Below are 24,399 nucleotides of genomic sequence, written 5' to 3'. Positions count from 1 at the left end.
CTTTTAAAATTTGTATTTACCAGTGTTACGGGGAGTCAGAACGGAAAAAAATTTTCACGTTTTCGAATTTTTATCTTATTATAAAATAAGCAATTTTCCTAATAAAATGATGTATATATATCACTTATAAACTCACATAGGAAGTAATTTTTTTTTTTTTAATATCATCTACATCAGTTGAAAATGTTAAAATTTTTATGTGCGTTACTTCAAGATCTAAAAAAATAGAAGACTGTGGATTGATGTGTTATAACAGTTAAATTATGTGTTTCTATTGGTCCTGACCAGAAGAAGACGGGCACCAGGTTGAGGAAGTGGAACAAAGTTTGAGGGACAAGAAACTAGAAAGTAAAACCTTAAGAGGCAGGCCGAGAGGCAAAATGATGAACTACAGCAGCACTATGGGATGGCTATTAGAAATAATACTGAGGATTTGTTGAAAATGAAGCAGGCAGTATGGCCTACCTTCTTCCACAGATTGTCAACTGATGAAAAACCAGTACACCACGTTTGCCCTCCTGGACCTGATTCATTGTGCAATTACCGCAATGGGCAGTACTCAAACAGTTCATACAGCCATAAACATTCCACCCCGGCAGCAGTCATGGATATCATAAAACCTATTTAGAGAGATCTGGCAAATCCTGAATTACTGAAGAAGTGTCTGCATGGTCAGACTCACAATCCCAATGAGTCGTTCAATAATCTTATATGGAGTCGCTTTCCAAAAAATGATTTTGTTGGAATGAAGACACTAAAGTGGGGATTCAGTGATGCTGTTATTGCTTTTAATGATGGCAGCATTGGTAGGGTGAAAGTGCTACAGCATGTGGGAATTAATCCTGGAGCGAACCGCATCAGAGAACTTGAACGGATGGACACGGTTCGCATTGATAATGCAGAGTATGCAGCACAGTTGGCCACTAAGGAGTCCAGTAAGAAGAAAAGAAGAAAAAACTTGGGAAAAGGTCAGGAGAATGATATAAAGTATGGTGCATTGTGCTTCTGAGTGACTGAAAATAAAAAATAAAGCATATATTAAGTGAGTTACAGTCTTTTGAAACTTTAGAAGCCGTTCCTGAAAATTTACATTTTCTGTTGCATTTTTCCCTAAATCTCAGAAACTACTTCGAGTAGAGTATTCAGATTTTTAGGGAGTAATAACATACACGTCCTGAGTCTACTGAACTAAAAGAAGAGCATAATGTTATGTATAGTTAAAATAATTTAGGATAACGTACATAGAAATACGCAAAAATTTTAACCGCGTAATTAAAAAATTGTATTTCCGAAAGCATGGGCTGAAATGAAATTAGTGTAGTTCAGTGGACTCAGAACATACAGTTTAATGTCCTGTAAAGGTTTCATGCCAATGGCTACAGTGGTTCCTGTAATATAGGGAAGCCAAGTCACTAAATTTAACATTGTCGGGTTAGGGCGTTCCAACTCCCCTTAAAACAGTGGCAGCTCAAAAACTGACCGGGTAGATCATTTCCTGTGGTGTCACCGCCAGACACCACACTTGCTAGGTGGTAGCCTTTAAATCGGCCGCGGTCCGTTACTATACGTCGGACCCGCGTGTCGCCACTATCAGTGATTGCAGACCGAGCGCCGCCACACGGCAGGTCTAGAGAAACTTCCTAGCACTCGCCCCAGTTGTACAGCCGACTTTGCTAGCGATGGTTCACTGACAAATTACGCTCTCATTTGCCGAGACGATAGTTAGCATAGCCTTCAGCTACGTCATTTGCTACGACCTAGCAAGGCGCCATTATCATTTGCTATTTATCTTGTGATGCATGTACCGTCAAGAGCTACGTTCACCACTTATGGATTAAAGTTAAGTATTCCAGCAGCTTCGTACTTTATTTGCTAGTCTCAATCCCTTGTCCTGTTCCAGACCTCACGCCAGCCTGCGTGGGCTTAAACGCGTGCCTTCGGCTTCCTCTCATAGTGGCTTGGCTGTCTTGCCAAGTCACAACATTTCCAGTGAGTGTTCAGAGAAACCTATCACCTTCTGAAAGGACTGTTTATAGCTGGTTAGCAGAATTGGCGGGCCCGCGCTCCCGTTTGCGCTGTGTCTGAATTGCAGTCTACGAGTGTCCAAGTAGTAAGCGCTGTTAAAAATTTCAGGCACTTCCCTGTCCCGGTACATGAGAAAATCGAGAACAGCAAAATACAAATTAAATAAAATTGATAATTACTCGTGGAGAGGCGGAATAGAGTTCTATCCAACTTGTCAGAAGAACACTGATCCCTTGAAACACTGTACGAGAAACGAGTGACCAACAGGTAAATGTACGCTTGATCGAATTAATTATTCTACCTCCCACCACCATCATAGTACACCTTCCATTAAATGGATTTCAGTTAGTTTAAGTTCATTCACAAAAGAAAGACCATCAGCACATAATGGAGCGAGTGCACAAACCAACTCAGTACTAATGACGCGTATGTGTGACTATAGCACTCGTCAGCGTTATTTGAATATACTTCAAATTACCCCTCAATTGTAAATGACGTATTAATTGATATCAAGGTGCATCATTTAAATTATCCAGACTCTTGAGTATCTATATTTTTGTTTTATGAAGAATTCAATCACTATATGCTATGTATCGTATACTACATACTTTAGCAAGTAGCAGTATTCCACTAAATAACTAAAATATCTTACCTCGCTTTAAAATACGACCTTCAGTATCATGATGGTTAAAACTTTAATATTTACATACTACCAGTTACTTATAAATCCCTGAAGTGTTGAAAAGTTTTAGATTTAAAGTATTTTCCTAATATATTCTGATAATCAGTGCCAGCGATACGAATTGATGCTAAGACAACGTAAATGAACTTCTTTAGGCACCGCCTTTGCTTATTTGTCCCGCTACTCATGAACGTTTAATATAATCTTTAGATACATATCAGTTCATTCCTTTGGTAAACTTCTTAAGAATATCCTCGCCCACCCTAGTATTTAATTAATTGTAATATTACAGTGCCGACCTGTTATGAAACCATTTTATTGTTTTAAATCGTAAGGCACCAGTCTTTGAAAACGACTCTCTTTAGTTTAACTATTTTCAATTCGTTTGTCTAGATCTAATCACTGACTTGAACGAGCTCACATTACTTGTTATAGGTCAGGACTGTAACCTTTGCTTTCGTTTTAGGTTCTGTCCTTTTAAAAATCAGTTATTGAAAGAACGTTGTCGTTAAATAATAAGTGGGTGACTAAAATTTATTTTTGTGAAATGAAAGTTTATTTCATTTTCTTTTGCCGGCCGGTGTGGCCGTGCGGTTAAAGGCGCTTTAGTCTGGAACCGCGTGACCGCTACGGTCGCAGGTTCGAATCCTGCCTCGGGCATGGATGTGTGTGATGTCCTTAGGTTAGTTAGGTTTAATTAGTTCTAAGTTCTAGGCGACTGATGACCTCAGAAGTTAAGTCGCGTAGTGCTCAGAGCCATTTGAACCAAGCCATTTTTCATTTTCTTTTCAAATGTAAGTGCTTTACAATGATCAAACTTTGATTGTGAATGAGGGACTGTAAAAGAAACTAATAGCTCCAAACTAAGAGACATGAAAAATACAAAATAAATAAATTAATCAACCAAAGTAAATCCTAGGTGCCACCTCCACTTTATATCTCAACTTAAATTTCAGATTTCCAAAAAATAAGTTTCTTCAGGTGTTGCACTCTCGTGTACGCACCAAAAAATCCTAAATGTAAAGTCACTTATCACTTTTACTACAGAAATAATGACAGCAGTTGGAATTTCCGCTTTGAAGTGATGCAAATACGGCAATGTGGTTTGAGTGGTTACGTCACTAACAATACATAGGGAAAAATACACAGTCTATCATAATTTACCTCCGATCTGTGTCTTCCTGTGCTTGAATCGCCGATCCAGAAAAGTTTCGACGATACTGTTGGCTAACCAATTACTCTACACGCACAACGACGTTACTACCCCGTAGTATGATTCTATACTAAAAAAATGTATATATATATATATATATACAATCACGGCTGACACTCAAATACCTTATAGAGTGCCTTCACAAATATCCTCTAACGAACTGTAATAAACAAACACGCTAACTAATATCACAGGCGAGGCAACACGGATCTCCAGACAAAATTTGTGAAGTAAAAACTTTATTATCGTCTTATTTTAACGGCTCACGAATTCTAGTATCAAATACTGACAAAGCATACAAGGCGCTCTTGACTAAGCCCGTACCAACTTAAAATCACTTGACCTTTCGTCAAACGTCAAGCAAAATACGAGGAGCTCGACTCTGACAAAATTCAGAAAGTAATTACACTCATCGTGCCTTAGAACAGTTATTGCACTCTTCAAACCTTGTATTTTAAAAAAACAACTCGGTCGAAGAACAGCTTCCTACGCTCTTTCAATAAAATTGCGGGAAGTTCCGAGTCGAAAGTTATCAGCCAAAATCGTTCTCATACCTCTTGACTAATACATATGTATCGATACTCCTGCTGATAAGGCAGGGTAGGCAGTACGGATCAAGAAAAGAAAAAAATGTCAAGGAACATTGGCCCTAAAATGGATTCCAAAGACGAGCACTTGCTGATTTACGATACTGTGAAACACATCTCTTGTACTGCAAGGTCTGTGGTTTCCATCATTTTGCAGGAATTAGAATGGCCTAAATAAGAGGAAGGTGTCCAGTAAATATGACATCTAAAATGCATACCTCATGAGCCATGGACACTCGTGCAATAAAAGAGACGTATTTAACAGTATCAAAGATTGACAAGATCGACAAGTGCTCATAAGTCTTAAGGTATGCGTTTTAGAGATCATGTTCGCTAGACTTTTTTCTTGTTTTAGTCGATACTACCACCGCTGAATATTGTCCACCGTCAGAGGACCACGGTCCTTTACGTCCAGTTAATACATTTATCCTTCTCCATCATCCCTGAATGTTTGTTAACATGATTACGGAATCACGTTAAACAAACGATTATCTCGCAGTGGAATTGAAGGATAGAGTACACTAGGGTTTATCAGGTTTCTTAAGACATAAATTTAATGGAACAACAGTCACAAAACGAATATCTTGTGACGTTCAGAAGGGTGCTATAGGTTTGCGACTATCGAGAGGGAGAATTGCCAACAGTGAGAAGCGGCGGAGGAACATGGTGGAGTGTTGTGTCAGCTGTACTCTGGGGTGACAAAAGTCATGGGATAGAGATATGTGCACATACACATGGAGATAGTATTACGTACGCGAGGTGCAAAACGCCAGTGCATTGGCTGGCTGTCTTTGTACTCAGGTGATTCGTGTGATACATCCGACGGGATTATGGCCGCTCGACGCGACTTAACAGACTTTGAACGCAGAATAGTAGTTGGAGCTAGACGCAGGGGACATTTCATTTCGGAAATCATTAGAGAATTCAATATTACAAATCCACAGTGTCAACGGACTGCCGAGAATACCATATTTCAGACGTTACCTCTCACAACAGACGACACTGTAGCCGACGGCTTTCACTTAACAACAGCAGCGGCATTTGTATAGAGTTGTCAGTGCCAACAGACAAGCAACACTGCGTGGAATAAGCGCATAAATCAATGCGGGACGTACGACGAACGTATCCTTTAGGACAGTGCGGCGAAATTTGGCCATAATAGGCTATTATGATCCCCATTCCAAAGAAGGCAAATGCTACAAGATGTGAAAATTATAGGACACTCAGCCTAGTTACTCACGCCTCTAAAATATTAACCTCAATTATCCTAAAACGCATAGAACAAAAAGTCGAAGCTACACTCTCCGAAGACCAGTTTGGATTCCGGAAAGATAGAGGAACCAGAGAAGCAATATTTGCTCTAAAACTAATAATAGAGAAACGACTAGATAAGAACCTGAAAACATACATAGCTTTCGTAGATGTAGAGAAAGCCTTTGATAATGTTAAATGGGATAAGATGTTTGAGGTACTCAAAAAAGTAGGAATAGACCATAAAGATAGAAAAATGATATGGAACCTGTACAAAAACGAGACAGCAGTTATCCGTGGACGGACAAAACAAGAAGAGGTGCAGATACGGAAAGGTGTCCGACAAGGTTGCGCACTATCCCCTGTTATCTTTAACGTATACATTGAAGAGGCGCTGAAAAAAGTAAGGGAAAATTCACAGACAGGCGTAGTAATTCATGGCCAACGAATAGATATGATAAGATATGCCGATGATATAGCTGTCCTGGCTGAAAGTGAAGAAGATCTTGTAATCCTACTGAATAGAATGGATAAAGTTATGGGTGAAGAATATAATATGAGAATTAATAAAGCAAAAACAAAAGTAATGGCATGCGAAAAAGAAGATCAAGTGAAAGTCCAAGTTCATGTAGGCAATGAAATGCTTGAACAAGTTGATAAATTTACTTATCTGGGCAGTAATATTACCAGGGATGGAAGGAGCAAGGCAGAAGTCAGAAGTAGAATAGCTCAAGCAAAAAGCTGCTTTTAACAAGAAGAAAAGCATATTAATATCTAAGAGCATCAGCCTTGAAACCAGGAAAAGATTTTTGAAATCATATGTCTGGTATGTGGCATGCTATGGGTGTGAAACATGGACTCTCGGGACAGAGGAACACCAGAAGCTAAATTCTTTTGAAATGTGGTGCTATAGACGCATGCTCAAAATAAAATGGATCGACAAGGTCACAAACGAACTGGTTCTGGAAAGACCAGGTGAGAAGAGAAGCTTCTGGAGTTTCATTGTTAAAAGAAGAGTGCAATTTACAGGTCATCTATTAAGACATAAAGGACTCCTGAACACAATCATAGAGGGATATGTCGAGGGAAAAAGACCAAGAGGAAGACCATGACTGAGGTACATGGATCAAATCGTGAAAGATGTGGGATGTAACACCTATAAAGAAATGAAGAGAAAAGCTGAAAGACACACAGAATGGAGACAAGCTGCCATTGTAGCTGTTGCAAACCAATCCTTGGATTGACCACTACAGAAGAAGGCTATTAGCAGCAGACGACCGACGCAACTGCCTTTGCTAACAGCACATCACCAGCAGCGCCATTCCTAGGCTCTCGTCCATATCGATTGGACCCTAGACGACTGAAACCCGTGACCTAGTCAAATGAGTCCCGATTTCAGTCGGTATGTGCTGATGGTAGGGTTCGCGTGTGGCGCATAACCCACGAAGCCGTGGACGCAAGTTGTCAACAAGGCAACGTGCACGCTGGTGGTGGCTCCATAATGGTGTGGGCTGAACCGATCATTGACTGAAAATGGTTGGTTATTTTCCGCTGCTTGGAGACCATTTGCAGCCTTCATGGACTTCATGTTCCCAAACAACATTGGAATTTTTATGGATGACAATGCGCCATGTCACCGGGCCACAATTGTTCCTGAGTGGTTTGGAGAGCATTCTCGACATTTAGAGCGAATGATTTGGCCACCCAGATCGCTCGACATGAATCCCATCGAACATTTATAGGGCATAATCGACAGGTCAGTTCGCGCATAAAATCCTACACTGACAACACTTTCGCAATTATGGACAGCTATAGAGGCAGCGTGGCTCGATGTTTCTGCAGGGCAACCCTCCGGCGTGTAGTTGTACGAGGTGCATTCAAGTTCTAAGGCCTCCGATTTTTTTTCTCCGGCCTGGAAAGAGATAGAAACATGGGCATTATTTTAAAATGAGGCCGCGTTCATTGTCAATACGTCCCAGAGATGGCAGCACCGTACGGCAGATGGAATTTTACCGCCAGCGGCGAGAATGAGAACTGTTTTAAATACTTAAAATGGCGATGTTTTCCTTACTTGAACAGTGTGCAATCATTCGTTTTCTGAATTTGCGTGGTGTGAAACCAATTAAAATTCATCGACAGTTGAAGGAGACATGTGGTGATGGAGTTATGGATGTGTCGAAAGTGCGTTCGTGGGTGCGACAGTTTAATGAAGGCAGAACATCGTGTGACAACAAACCGAAACAACCTCGGGCTCGCACAAGCCAGTCTGACGGCATGATCGAGAAAGTGGAGAGAATTGTTTTGGGGGATCGCCGAATGACTGATGAACAGATCACCTCCAGAGTTGGCATTTCTGTGGGTTCTGTGCACACAATCCTGCATGACGACCTGAAAATGCGAAAAGTGTCATCCAGGTGGGTGCCATGAATGCTGACGGACGACCACACGGCTGCCCGTGTGGCATGTTGCCAAGCAATGTTGACGCACAACGACAGTACGAATGGGACTTTCTTTTCGTCGGTTGTGACAATGGATGAGACGTGGATGCCATTTTTCAACCCAGAAACAAAGCGCCAGTCAGCTCAATGGAAGCACACAGATTCACCGCCACCAAAAAAATTTCAGGTAACTGCCAGTGCTGAAAAAATGATGGTGTCCATGTTCTGGGACAGCGAGGGCGTAATCCTTACCCATTGCATTCCAAAGGGCACTACGGTAACAGGTGCATCCTACGAAAATGTTTTGAAGAACAAATTCCTTCCTGCACTGCAACAAAAACGTCCGGGAAGGGCTGCGCGTGTGCTGTTTCACCAAGACAACGCACCTGCACATCGAGCTAACTTTACGCAACAGTTTCTTCGTGACAACAACTTTGAAGTGATTCCTCATGCTCCCTACTCACCTGACCTGGCTCTTAGTGACTTTTGGCTTTTTCCAACAATGGAAGACACTCTCCGTGGCTGCACATTCACCAGCCGTGCTGCTATTGCCTCAGCGATTTTCCAGTAGCCAAAACAGACTCCTAAAGATGCCTTCGCCGCTGCCATGGAATCATGGCGTCAGCATTGTGAAAAATGTGTACGTCTGCAGGGCGATTACGTCGAGAAGTAATGCCAGTTTCATCGATTTCGGGTGCGTAGTTGATTAGAAAAAAAATCGGAGGCCTTAGAACTTGAATGCACCTCGTAGATCAGGGGATGGTGCATCGACTAAACGTTGTTCTGTATGTTAGAAGCTCTATTCTTTAGAGTACTTGATCTCTCAGTGCAAGACTACATGGAGCGCAGCATGCGGGTTACCCGATGCCGAATTTACATGTTGGCCGCTCAAGAAAACCGGCAAAAATGAGGCCAGGTGATCCTGCTGGATCCTAATTGAAGGCACAACCTCAGCAAGATGATGGCGTACGGTCGCGTTGGGCATTATTTTCTGTCACCACCTGTGGTGTCACCTCCAGACACCACACTTGCTAGGTGGTAGCCTTTAAATCGGCCGCGGTCCATTAGTATACGTCGGACCCGCGTGTCGCCACTATCAGTGATTGCAGACCGAGCGCCGCCACACGGCAGGTCTAGAGAGACTTCCTAGCACTCGCCCCAGTTGCACAGCCGACTTCGCTAGCGATGGTTCACTGACAAAATACGCTCTCATTTGCCGAGACGATAGTTAGCATAGCCTTCAGCTACGTCATTTGCTACGACCTAGCAAGGCGCCATTACCAGTTACTATTGATGCTGTAAAACATGTACCGTCAAGAGCGATGTTCACCAATTATGGATTAAAGTTATGTATTCCAGCAGCTACGTACGTTTTTTGTTAGTCTCATTTCATTGTCCTGTTCCAGACCTCACGCCAGCCTGCGTGAGCTAAAACGCGTGCCTTTCGGCTTCTTCTCATAGTGGGTTGGCTCTCTTGCCAATCCACAACACCACCCATAAAGGATGGTCTAAAAACCTGAGTCAGTATTACAGGTGGGTTCTTGGTAAGTCTACAGACCTAGTTAAAAGTTTTTATTTCTATTAATACTTTTTTCGATAGGATCATAATTATCCTTAATAATGGCCAGTATCTACTTTCCTCATTCTGCACTATTGTGGAAGCTATTGCGAATATAGAGATATTAGTGTATTCAACGTATTTTTATGGGTAATTAGTTCGGCAGTGTTGTGTAATGTTCTCGAGCTTTTGCAGACATTCCCCAGTGTATTCCCAAGTGTTAACGAATGCCTCCGGCTGCTCTAGAATATTCTCGAATATTCTAGAATCTAACTTGGAAACGGTACAAATCGCATTGATGCGCACACCGAAATAGTCTTTAAATGCTGAAGTCTGCAATCTAATAAAGGCCGAGGTATAACTAATCGAAAATTTATCGATTTATATAGAGAATATACGTAAGCAAAGAATGGTTGTACGAGCGAACAATTTTAGCAACGAAAAATAACTTAATCTAATAAACAAATCGGCGAATAGAGAACACAACTGTGATACTAGAGCAATAGCAAGCATTTAATTCCATTGATACAACGATGTACCAAATTTTACTGTCTGCACAGGTGCACCCGATGATGCAACCAGCGGTCGCGAAATCTAAATCGACCATGCATTAAAAAATTTATAACATCAGCACTGCAGCCAGAAGGCATTTTATTTGTAATTGCAAATCCGTACCCCTCTTACATCCTGAGCACCGGCAGTTAAGTATTCTATCAGCTTTAAAGCCTTCCTTACAAAGACACGAGCCTTTTACAGGAACCAATTGAGACATCGGCTTCCTTTAAAGGGGTCTTGTGATTCGTCTGTGCCACAAATTAAGTGACAGGCATTTCTCACGCATGGCTGCCGTTAGGACACAGTTAACCTTGTGATCTCCTGTTATGGGGGTTGTTCGAAACTGGTATGACATTAAGATGATTGAAAAAGGAAAAAAAGTAGTTAAGCGATGATAGTCGCCGCTGTATTAAAAGACTGGAAGCCTTCTGTCATACAGAATGAGCATTCGTAGTTCTACGTAGAAGCCTTTTTAATTGTGTGGAGACAGAAAATAATATATCGGGACTTGTTAAAACAATGCATAACTTCTGTAGCAGAATTCTGTTCGCTGCTGCTAGTACTGGGTCTGTTGTACGCGAGGAATGTTTCGTAATTATTTATTTACTCAGATAGGTGAAGGCATTTGCATCAAAGTGACTCTATTCCTGCATCAAGTCGTACGTGAGTTAGAACATGCGGTATGAAACGAATCACGGAATTATGACAGCTTCGTTACGACATACGGGTTGAATCTGCGGTTGTTTGCTGATGATGGTTTGAGGTACGGGAATGTGTTCAAACTGAGTGCCTGTAAGAGGTTGCAAGATGACTTACATAAAATTTCTGGTTGGTGTGGTGAATGGCAGCTAACTCTAAATGCGGAAAAAATGCGAGTTAATGCGGGTCAGTAGGAAAACCAAATACGTAATGTTCGGATGCAGCACTGGTAGTGTCCTGTAGAGATGGGCAAACTCGTTCATCCTTGGGTACCAGTCCACTGGTGATCGTTCTTTTTTGGGAACCGTTCATTTTTACTCGTTCACCGTTCATTTGTGCATGGTATATGGTTCTTATGAAAAACTGAAAATTAGTAGAATAGGTGACTGAAGATGGAAGGCACCAAGAGGGGGCACTTCCCTCCCCTCTGGAGTACAGGGTTTTTATTCATTACAAAATTCACACACACTTGTAGAAGTAATTTTTGCGGTTCTACAAAACCTCTCGTGTAGCCAACTGTAGCGTTATGTAGCTGATCGCAGTGAAATAATATAAGGTGGCGCACGAAAAACTGGCGCCGAGTACAGACAGCTCGCTAATTACGCACGATTTGTTGACCGCTACGAGCAGAATAGATAAAGATGTAATAACAAATAAGCTAATGCAAACAACTACTTCGAAACAATAGATGACGATTGGTGGGCGACAATGAGCAGTGTAGTACTCGGGGCCAATTTTTCGTGCGCCACCCTATACCACTGAAATAATATTACAGAAGTTATCATATTCTCTTAACAAAATGTGACACCAGACACTCGATTAAGGAGTGCGGGCTTCATTCGGTTGTTAAGTCGGTCTGCCTTCCATAATAAGGAACATGCTGTTTTATCTTGGATCAAAAAAAAAGAAAAAAGACGGAAAATGGCCACTCGTGTGTGCCGTGCCGGCTTCCTTTGCATGTGTAATAACAATTGCCTTTTTATGTCTTCTGCTGTTTATCGAAATAGATATGCGCTTTTGTTACCTGTAAAGATGTATGTCTTACATACCATGTAATTCTTATGTAATTTGCGTAATTATAAAATACATTTTAAATACCAGTCGTGGACGCTGATTACAATACAAATAGAACCACAAGTGCAGAGTTCAAAAATGTTTGAAACAGATCTAGAATGCGCGTGCGCAGCGAACTAAACGGACAACAGCTCGATACTCAAACTGTCTAGGAGCAGTCGGCAGTGGAACTGCGACGAGATGCTACGCGAAGAATCACGAGTCCGGCCGAGGGAGACCGAGACAGACGGGAAAGCGACCACGGCTGGGGAACGAGACCGGCCGGCGTGCCCGTTCGGGAACGAGACCGACCGTTTCCCGTTCCCGGGAATTATAAGCAGAAAGCCGCGACCGAAGTAAACTATGAAAGACCGTTCCCTAGAATTCGTTCCTTGCTCCTTCCGTTCATCTTGGTGAAGCGTTCCTTTGGACCCGTTAGTTCGCGAATGACCCATCTCTAGTGCCCTGCTAGACACTGTCACGTCGTTTGAATATCTGAGCGTAACTTTGCAAAGCAATATGAAACGAAACGGGCATGCGAGGATTGCGGTAGGGAAGCCGAATGGCCCACTTCTGTTTGTTGGGAGAATTTTGGGAAAAAGTGGTTCATCTGTGAAGGACACCGCATATAGGACGCTGGTGCGACCTGATCTTGAGTACTGTTTTAGTGGTTGGGATGTGCACCAGGTCGGATTAAAGAAAGACATCGAAATAACTCAAAGGCGGGTTGCTAGATATGTTGCCGGCAGGTCCGAAAAAAACGTGAGTAGTACGGACGTGCTACGAGTATTCAAATGGAAATCCCTGGAGGGAACGCGACGCTCTTTTCGAAGAACGCTGTTGAGAAAATTTAGAGAAAAGGCATCTGAAGTTGACTGCCGAAACATCTTCTGCCTCCAACATATATCGCGTGTAAGGACCGCGAAGATGTTGTTGTTGTGGTCTTCAGTCCTGAGACTGGTTTGATGCAGCTCTCCATGCTACTCTATCCTGTGCAAGCTTCTTCATCTCCCAGTACCTACTGCAACCTACATCCTTCTGAATCTGCTTAGTGTATTCACCTCTTGGTCTCCCTCTACGATTTTTACCCTCCACTCTGCCCTCCAATATCAAATTGGTGATCCCTTGATGCCTCAGAACATGTCCTACCAACCGATCCCTTCTTCTAGTCAAGTTGTGCCACAAGCTCCTCTTCTCCCCAATCCTATTCAGTACCTCCTCATTAGTTATGTGACCTATCCATCTAATCTTCAGCATTCTTCTGTAGCACCTCATTTCGAAAGCTTCTATTTTCTTCTTGTCCAAACTATTTATCGTCCATGTTTCACTTCCATACATGGGTACACTCCACACAGTTTCAGAAACGACTTCCTGATACTTCAATCTATACTTGATGTTAACAAATTTCTCTTCTTCAGAAACGCTTTCCGCGAAGATAACATACGGGAAATTAGGGCTCATACGGAGGCGTACATACAGTTGTTTTTCCCTCGCTCTATCTGCGAGAGGAACAGGAAGGATATGACTGCTAGTGGTACACGATACCCTCCGCCACGCGCCGTACTTTGGCATGCCGAGTAACTATGTAGATGCAGATGTAGATGTAGACGTGGATGAGGGACAATATTTACAAAAACTGCATGCTGCCATGCACAAGTCAAGAACCGTTGTTATTCTTTTCCTCCTGAACTTAACTGCTCACAAAATAAATGAAGAACATACTAATTTAAGGAGACACCGAATTACCCAATGTTTTGGACATATTCTCTCACGTTTTGTTTTCGACGCGTGCAAGTTGTGCAGTCTTCTCTCCTGGCCAAAGCAGGAGCACAGGACCATCCAAGAAGCCCCTTCACATTGTTCATTCTACAGTACTCTCCATTAAAATTCCTACGCCACGAAGATGACGTGCTACAGACGCGAAATTTAACAGACAGGAAGAAGATGCTGTGATATGCAAATGATTAGCTTTCCAGAGCATTCACACAAGGTTGGCACCGGTGGCGACACCTACAACGTACTGACATGAGGAAGGTTTCCAACCGATTTCTCATACATAAACAGCAGTTGACAGGCGTCGCCTGGTGAAACGTTGTTGTGATGCCTCGTGTAAGAAGGAGAAATGAGTACCATCACGTTTCCGACTTTGATAAAGGTCAGATTGTAGCCAATCGCGATTGCTGTTTATCGTATCGCGACATTGCTGCTCGCGTTTGTCTTGATCCAATGACTGTTAGCAGAATATGGAATCGGTGGGTTCAGGAGGGTAATATGGAACGCCGTGCTGGACGCCAACGGCCTCGTATCACTAGCAGTCGAGATCACATGCATCTTATCCGCACGGCTGTAACGCATCGTGCAGCCACGTCTCGATCCCTAAGTCAACAGATGGGGACGTTTGCAAGACAACAATCATCTGCACGAACAGTTCGACGACGCTTGCAGCAGCATGGACTATCAGCTCGGAGACCATGGCTGCCGTTACCTTTGACGCTGCATCACAGACAGGAGCGCCTGCGATGGTGTACTAAACGACGAACCTGGCTGCACGAACGGCAAAACGTCATTTTTTCGGATGAATCCAGGTTCTGTTTACAGCATCTACATCTACATTGATACTCCGCAAGCCACCCAACGGTGTGTGGCGGAGGGCACTTTACGTGCCACTGTCATTACCTCCCTTTCCTGTTCCAGTCGCGTATCGTTCGCGGGAAGAACGACTGTCTGAAAGCCTCCGTGCGCGCTCGAATCTCTCTAATTTTACATTCGTGATCTCCTCGGGAGGTATAAGTAGGGGGAAGCAATATATTCGATACCTCATCCAGAAACGCACCCTCTCGAAACCTGGCGAGCAAGCTACACCGCGATGCAGAGCGCCTCTCTTGCAGAGTCTGCCACTTGATGGTCGCATCCGTGTTTGGCGACATCGCGGTGAACGCACATTGGAAGCATGCATTCATCATCGCAATACTGGCGTATCACCCGGCGTGATGGTATGGGGTGCCATTGATTACACGTCTCGGTCACCTCTTGTTCGCATTGACTGCACTTTGAACAGTGGACGTTACATTTCAGCTGTGTTACGACCCTGCGAAACCCTACATTTCAGCAGGATAATGCACGTCCGCATGTTGCAGGTCCTGTATACAGAAAATGCTCGACTGCTGGCCTGGCCAGCACATTCTCCAGGTCTCCCACCAACTGAAAATATCTGGTCAATGGTGGCCTAGCAACTGGCTCGTCACAATACGCCAGTCAAAAATGGCTCTGAGCACTATGGGACTTAACTTCTTAGGTCATCAGTCCCCTATCACTTAGAACTACTTAAACCTAACTAACCTAAGGACATCACACACATCCATGCCCGAGGCAGGATTAGAACCTGCGACCGTAGCGGTAGCGCGGTTCCAGACTGTAGCGCCTACAACCGCTCGGCCACTCCGGCCGACAATACGCCAGTCACTACTCTTGATGAACTGTGGTGTCATGTTGAAGCTGCATGTGTAGCTGTACCTGTACACGCCATCCAAGCTCTGTTTGACTCAATGGCCAGGCGTATCAAGGCCGTTATTACGGCCTGAGGTGGTTGTTCTGGGTACTGATTTCTCAGGATCTATGCACCCAAATTGCGTGAAACTGTAATCACATGTCAGTTCTAGTATAATATATTTGTCCAATGAATACCCGTTTATCATCTGCATTTCTTCTTGGTGTAGCAATTTTAATGGCCAATAGTGTATGATATTTAGCTGCAGTTTCCATTATCGACGAACAAACATTCGAAAATAACTGTTTTCTGATTGTAGCTCAGTGTGTGACAATATATGCCAGCCCTTTTTCCTCGTCTGTTTCTCATCGCTTGCATATACAAATACCGAATACACTGAGACGACTAAAGTCATGGGATATCTCCTAATATCATTTGGGGCCTCCTTTAGCCCGTTCTGTTTGGGAGTGGAACAGGGAGAGAAGATGCTAGTTGTGGTACGAGGTACCCTCCGCCACGCACCGTATGGTCGATTGCGGAGGATGTATGTAGATGTAGATGTAGAGTAGCGCAGCAGCTTGACGTGGCATGGACTCAACAAGACGCCGCAAGCTCCTGCAGAAATACTCACCCATGCTGCCTCTATAGCCGTTCACAATTCAGAAAGTGTTACCGATGCAGGATTTTGTGCATGAAGTTGAAACGTCCCCTTTGAACAATTCTTACATGACTGTGCTTAAACTGACATACAATATTTTTAGCGCAACGCAATCTGACTTTCAGAAATCCCTACAAAAGAATGGCCCTGACTAATATTAACCTATGCAGTTCACAAATCGCTTACCTCACAAAAATCTTGGTTACTCGAACTACTGCAATACAGCGAGCGCCACTACTGCCAGCTAAATAAAAGATTCAAACTATGGAAGGCACTAACTACTGATAGGGATAGTTAGCAAATGAAAGATATTAATAGAGAACAAACAATGTATTTACCTTAATATCATATATATATATATATATATATATATATATATATATATATATATATATAGCAGTTCATGACAAATTTCAAAACTCCGCCATCTCTCTCCCCACATCCACCACTGCTGGCGGCTCATCTCCAACTGCGCAACGCTACGCGCTGTTCACAGCCAGCTGCCTAACACTACAATGGCGAGTATTACACCAATGCAAAGCAGCCACAGACTGCACACAGCACAGCCAGTGATTTTCATACAGAGGTGGCGTTACCAATAAAAAACCTAAACAGCCTACTTACAAAGTGACCTCTCGATTATATGCTATAAATGTTCGATATAATTCATGTCTTGCGATCTGGGTGACCAAATAATTCGCTCGAACTGTCCAAAATGTTCTTCAAACCAATCGCGAACGACTGCCGCCCAGCGATACGGCGCTTTGCTTTCTATAACAGTCCCATTGTAGAATGGCTGCACATGGTCTCCAGGTAGCCGCACATGACCATTTCCAGTCAATAATTGGTTCGTTTGGACCAGAGTAACCAGTCCATTCCAAATAAACACAACCCACAATATTACCGAGCCACTACCTGCTCGCACTGGGCCTTTCTGAGAACTTGGATCCATGGTTTTGTGCTCTAACTCTCGGACCCTATCATCGGCTCTTACCACCGAAATCGGGTCTTATCTGACATGGCCACGGTTTTACAGCCGTCTAGGGCGCAACCGATGTGGTCACGACTCCAGGAGAGACGCTGCAGGCGATATCGTCGTGTTAGCTTATGTCTTGTGCTGCCATGACCCAATGACACCAAATTCCGCTGCACTGTCCTGACGAATACGTTCGACGTACGTCCCACATTGATTTCTGCCGTTATTTCACGCAGTGTTGCATGTTTGTTACCAGTGACAACCCTACGCAAACGCCGCTGTTCTCGGTCGTTATGTGACAGCTGTCGGCCACTGCGTTATCCATGGCCAGAGGTAACGCCAGAAAGCTAGTATTCTCGGCACTTGACACTGTAGATTTCGGAATATTTAATTCCCTACCGATTTTCGAAATGGATTGTCCCATGAGTCTAGCTCTAACTACCATTCTGCGTTTAAAGTTTTTAATTCCCTTCGTGCGGCCATAGTCACCACGGAAACCTTTTCAGGTGAACCATATGAGTACAGTCCGCCCCCGGTAGCTGCGTGGTCAGCGCGACAGAATGTCAATCCTAAGGGCCCGGGCTCAATTCCCGGCTGTGTTGGAGATTTTTCTCCGCTCAGGGACTGGGTGTTGAGTTGTCCTAATCATCATCATTTCATCCCCATCGACGCGCAAACGCCGAATTGGCGTCGAATCGAAAGACTTGCCACCCGGCGAACGGTCATACGACATTTACATTTATTTTATCTGAGTACAAATGACTGAGCTTCCAACTCACTGCCCCTTTATCGCGATGCTACTGCCATTTGTATACGTACATATCGCTATCGCATGACTTTTGTCACGTGAGCGTAAAAAGAATGGGTGGCAGGAGGCCTTTCAATTTTGATTTAATATTGTGAGGTCTGTCAGTCATACTTTTCAAATCTGATGGAAATCAAATCTGCAGAACAGTTCTGACCATTCTACACGGTTTTTACGATCAGTCAGTGTCATAGAAGTACAAATCGATTTCTCTGCCTAGTGTGCAATTGAAGAATGCCGACGTTCGTTTCCATTGATGGCAAATTGTCAACCGCGAACCCCATGTGAGAATATTTGTGTAGTGTTGATAGATATGGAACTCCGAGAGGTTTGAAACCCTGCGTGCAATGAAGATCACGAACTGACAGAGCAGCTATTTCTGAGAGCGTTCTTCTCGACAAAGAACGTCCTTTGCGAATGCACAGACTTTACCCCGAAACATAATAACACTGGGCGTAGTAGAGTCAAAAGTACACAAGATTTCAGATTTCAATGTCAGGCCCTGTCAAGATCATATTCATGATGAAGATAGCAGCGTTCGTCCTCCGCAAAATGCTCATAATTTTATTGTACCAAAACTGGCCTCCCATACTTGTTGCCTATAGGCACGTTGAAATTTTGAGTATCCGATTAATTTGTCTTCTTGTGACGTCACTTAGACATGAGCTGTGTTTCGAAATCTGTGTGCACCAGGTTTTGTTGCAGTTAAGAAATACACTCCTGGAAACGGAAAAAAGAACACATTGACACCGGTGTGTCAGACCCACCATACTTGCTCCGGACACTGCAAGAGGGCTGTACAAGCAATGATCACACGCACGGCACAGCGGACACACCAGGAACCGCGGTGTTGGCCGTCGAATGGCGCTAGCTGCGCAGCATTTGTGCACCGCCGCCGTCAGTGTCAGCCAGTTTGCCGTGGCATACGGAGCTCCATCGCAGTCTTTAACACTGGTAGCATGCCGCGACAGCGTGGACGTGAACCGTATGTGCAGTTGACGGACTTTGAGCGAGGGCGTATAGTGGGCATGCGGGAGGCCGGGTGGACGTACCGCCGAATTGCTCAACACGTGGGGCGTGCGGTCTCCACAGTACATCGATGTTGTCGCCAGTGGTCGGCGGAAGGTGCACGTGCCCGTCGACCTGGGACCGGACCGCAGCGACGCACGGATGCACGCCAAGACCGTAGGATCCTACGCAGTGCCGTAGGGGACCGCACCGCCACTTCCCAGCAAATTAGGGACACTGTTGCTCCTGGGGTATCGGCGAGAACCATTCGCAACCGTCTCCATGAAGCTGGGCTACGGTCCCGCACACCGTTAGGCCGTCTTCCGCTCACGCCCCAACATCGTGCAGCCCGCCTCCAGTGGTGTCGCGACAGGCGTGAATGGAGGGACGAATGGAGACGTGTCGTCTTCAGCGATGAGAGTCGCTTCTGCCTTGGTGCCAATGATGGTCGTATGCGTGTGTGGCGCCGTGCAGATGAGCGCCACAATCAGGACTGCATACGACCGAGGCACACAGGGCCAACACCCGGCATCATGGTGTGGGGAGCGATCTCCTACACTGGCCGTACACCACTGGTGATCGTCGAGGGGACACTGAATAGTGCACGGTACATCCAAACCGTCATCGAACCCATCGTTCTACCATTCCTAGACCGGCAAGGGAACTTGCTGTTCCAACAGGACAATGCACGTCCTCATGTATCCCGTGCCACCCAACGTGCTCTAGAAGGTGTAAGTCAACTACCCTGGCCAGCAAGATCTCCGGATCTGTCCCCCATTGAGCATGTTTGGGACTGGATGAAGCGTCGTCTCACGCGGTCTGCACGTCCAGCACGAACGCTGGTCCAACTGAGGCGCCAGGTGGAAATGGCATGGCAAGCCGTTCCACAGGACTACACCCAGCATCTCTACGATCGTCTCCATGGGAGAATAGCAGCCTGCATTGCTGCGAAAGGTGGATATACACTGTACTAGTGCCGACATTGTGCATGCTCTGTTGCCTGTGTCTATGTGCCTGTGGTTCTGTCAGTGTGATCATGTGATGTATCTGACCCCAGGAATGTGTCAATAAAGTTTCCCCTTCCTGGGACAATGAATTCACGGTGTTCTTATTTCAATTTCCAGGAGTGTAATTTCATATGTATTTCATATGTGTTCTATGTAAACCAACCGCCCCCCCTCCCTCTCACCCCACCTACCCACGAATTTTTAAAGAATCGAACTCCCATGCGTAAAGCAGCGAGAAAATTTAGAAGCGGGTTGAAATTGATTTTAAATTTTGTTGGTAGTCGCTAAGTGCTCGTATTGTCCAAAGCTGGATGAGTACAGCGTGGATAATTTGCGCTCCGTTTTAAGCATCCATCCTTCTCAGTGAGCCTGAAAAATAAACCGATTTTTATAATTTTTTTAAAAAAGCTAATGAAGCAGCCAACGTAAGTCTTTTTGCACATTATTTATTAATTGTCAGACAATATTTTATGATTTTTTTAAAAATAAATTTAGTCATTATTAAGCCCCCATGCGAGGAGTTAAAGATGCTGTGCCCAAAACGAGGTGTGTCCATGGCGGAAGTAATGGAGTCCTCAAATATTATCTGAAATAAAAAATAAACAATTTTATTAGTCTTTAGGATATTGTGCAAGAACTAATAGCACAAATTTTTAAATAATAATATGCCGGGTGTTTGAAATAAGGACGTGTTTTCTCTTGTGTTTTTAGACACGATTTTTGCAATAGCTAATCAATTTTATAAATTAAAAAATTACCCCATTTCTCCTTGCAGACATGCGCGAGGAATAATTCAGCCAAACTGCGAAAAATATCTTTATTAGTCTGCCTGCAGTCTATTCCGTCAGCTTGAGATACAGTGTATTTCAGATTACACAAAGATTTGAAAAGAAATAAAACAATTCTATGTGGATTGTGGATTACTTTTTGTATTAATTAGTTAGTGTGAAAAACGAACCTAATAATAGTTTGTTTACCTTTGTCAAGTGTTGCTCATTCGAAAGTACGTGTAACTGGATTTTTAGGAGGGTTAGTTTTCGACTTTGTGAACTGTGATTGAGAGCACTCGCACTGATTTTCAAAAGCCGGCGCCCCTTCGTCACACCATCATGTTTAGGAATTGTTAATGTTCTTGATATTAGAATATCTTCTGTCGATAGCTCCAAGTGCTACCGTTGCGAATAATATCTGCCAGAATTGTACTCCACTCCTAATTATTACAGTTCGTAACTATATGACGCTCTACTTTTCTCTGACTTTTTACAACAGTTTGGATTCTTCCATACGTTCAGAAAGGAGTGTCTACTGCTGCAAACTACGCAGTATTTTTGCTTAGGACACAGTTCGTATACATCCACCAACCTTCGAACCTTTCCAGACACCGTGGCTACCCGTGCTCCCGAATGACGTTTCTTCGGACGTTGTGGCAATGGCGGAGCCTGCTCCCTTCCATCTCTCATGAATTTAAATCGATCAGCTGAATTAAAACTTGGATATTTCGTAATTCATTACTCGGATTGCTTTACGGTCTTTACCACAATCACTCTAATAAAATTATCCGTGCAGCACGATGAACTTATACTTGCTCAATTCTTTCTTTTATTACTTTATTATATCCAATTAGAGACGAGGAGAACAATGAGTGTGAACAGTGGACGGACTTAGCACTGCCACGTCTCAAACAGGACCCGTATCCTGATAGCCTATTAGTACAGTACCAAGGAACTGGAGCCTATTCTTTCCTTCACTCAGTTAGTTGCGGCAGCTGGTTGAGAGCGGGTCTGTTAGAGCTTGTTGCCGGGTTCTGTCTGGACATAAAAAAGGAGCAACGAGTTTGTGAGAAATTTTGTTTTAGAACCGGGAAATCAGCTTCTGAGACTTACGAACTATTAAAATCAGCTTCTGGAGATAGTTGTATGAGCCAGTCAAACGTTTTTGTCTGGTTCAACAGTTTTAAAAATGGCCGTGAATCATTTGAAGATGGACCACTCTCCGGCCGTCCTTCCACCTCAAAAACTAATGAAAATGTGAAATTTCGTGACTCAGTGCACTCTGGTCATAGACTTACAATTAGGGAGATGGCTGATGAACTTAATTTAAGTTTCTATGCAGTTCAGTCAATTTTCAGTGAAGATCTGAACATGGGTCCACAAAATTCATTTCAAAAGTGTTGCCAAGTGACCAGAGACAATACCGACTTGAAGTGTGCCAAGAACTGATTAATCGGACTAAAAGTGACCCATATTTGTCAAATAGGGTAATTACAGGTGACGAATCGTTGTTATATGGATATGATCCTGAAACCAAAGTGCAGTCTTCGCAGTGGAAGACTCCAGGTTCACCACGACCGAAAAAAGCACGGCAACGTCGGTCGAAGGTGAAGACAATATTGGTGATTTTTTTTTTATTGTACTGGTATTGTGCATCACGAATTTACCCCTGGAGGACAGACAATTAACCAGGAATACTACAAATGTGTCGAGCGTTTGCGTGAAAAGGTGCTGAAGAAAAGGGCTGCATTGTGGAAAGACAAGAGTTGGGTGCTACACCATGACAATTCTCCGGCTCATCGTGTCTTCTCCATCGTTGAATTTGTGACCAAATTCAGAATCCCTGTGCTTCCACCACGACCATATTCCCCAGATTTGGCCCCTGCGGACTGCTACCTGTTTCCTAAGCTGAAATTTTCACTGAAAGGGAAGCGATTTGACTCGACTGAAGACATCCTGGCAAATACGGAGAGCGTCCTTAACACACTTCAGGAAAAAAATTTACGGGAGTGTTTCCAAAAGTGGAAACACCGTTGGAGTCGGTGTGTTCAGTCAGAATGAGGCTATTTTGAAGCAGATGGAACACAGTAGCATGTATCACCATTATACAAATACAAACCCATTCTTAAAACTTTCCAGTCACACCTCGTACTTCGCAAGTCACTGTACGGTGTGTGTGATCACGAGTGCCTTGTACCACTATTAGTCATTTCCTTTCCTGTTCCACACACAAACAACAAATGGCTCTAAGCACTATGGCACTTAACATCTGAGGTCATGAACTACTTAAACCTAACTAACCTAAGGACATCACACACATCCATGCCCGAGGCAGGATTGGAATCTGCGACCGTAGCAGCAGCGCGGCTCCGGACTGAAGCGCCTAGAACCAACCGCTCGGTCACAGCGGCCGGCTCACACACAAACAAGCAGGGAAAAACGGGTACCTATACTATGAGGTGACAAAAGTCTTGGGCTACCTCCCGATATCGTGCTGGACCTCCCTTTGGCTGGCGTAATTCAGCAACTCGACACGTAATGGATTCAACAAGTCCTCGGGAGTCCCATGCAGAAATATTCAGCCATGCTGCGTCTATACCTTTCCATATCGGTAGAGTGTAGCCAGTGCAGAACTTTGAGCACAAACTGACCTGTCTATTGTGACCCATGCCGGGCCATCAGAGTGGTCAAACAATTTTCTCAAACTGTTCAGAATGTTACGAAACTTCCTGGCAGATTAAAACTGTGTGCCCGACCGAGACTCGAACTCGGGACCTTTGCCTTTCGCGGGCAAGTGCTCTACCAACTGAGCTACCGAAGCACGACTCACGTCCGGTACTCACAGCTTTACTTCTGCCAGTACCTCGTCTCCTACCTTCCAAACTTTACAGAAGCTCTCCTGCGAACCTTGCAGAACTAGCACTCCTGAAAGAAAGGATATTGCGAAGACATGGCTTAGCCACAGCCTGGGGGATGTTTCCAGAATGAGATTTTCACTCTGCAGCGGAGTGTACGCTGATACGAAACTTTCTTTCAGGAGTGCTAGTTCTGCAAGGTTCGCAGGAGAGCTTCTGTAAAGTTTGGAAGGTAGGAGACGAGGTACTGGCAGAAGTAAAGCTGTGAGTGGCGGGCGTGAGTCGTGCTTCGGTAGCTCAGTTGGTAGAGCACTTGCCCGCGAAAGGCAAAGGTCCCGAGTTCGAGTCTCGGTCGGGCACACAGTTTTAATCTGCCAGGAAGTTTCGTATCAGCGTACACTCCGCTGCAGAGTGAAAATCTCATTCTGTTCAGAATGTTCTTGGAGAAGAATTGTGGTCCAGTGACATGGTGCATTGTCATCCATAAAAATTCCATCGTTGTCTAGGTACATGAAATCAATCAATGGCTGCAAATGGGCTCCAAATAGCCTAACACAACCATTGCCAATCAGAAAGAGATTTTCACTCTGCAGCGGCTCATTCGCGCTGCTGCTGCCGCACACGCAACTGCATTGAACGCCGCCACGATGCATTACAGAAGACTACGTCGTCGTTATAAACAGACAATTTACAAAACAATTGAGAACATTGAATTCTCTACATCTGCTGCAGACAAGAAGAAGAATACAGTGAAGAACACTGCTGCTACTGC

Source organism: Schistocerca serialis, chromosome 8 (assembly GCF_023864345.2).
Source record: "Schistocerca serialis cubense isolate TAMUIC-IGC-003099 chromosome 8, iqSchSeri2.2, whole genome shotgun sequence".
NCBI classification, from domain to species: Eukaryota; Metazoa; Arthropoda; class Insecta; order Orthoptera; family Acrididae; genus Schistocerca; species Schistocerca serialis.
The sequence above is the reverse complement of the archived record's forward strand: the minus strand, read 5'-3'. Positions refer to the sequence as shown.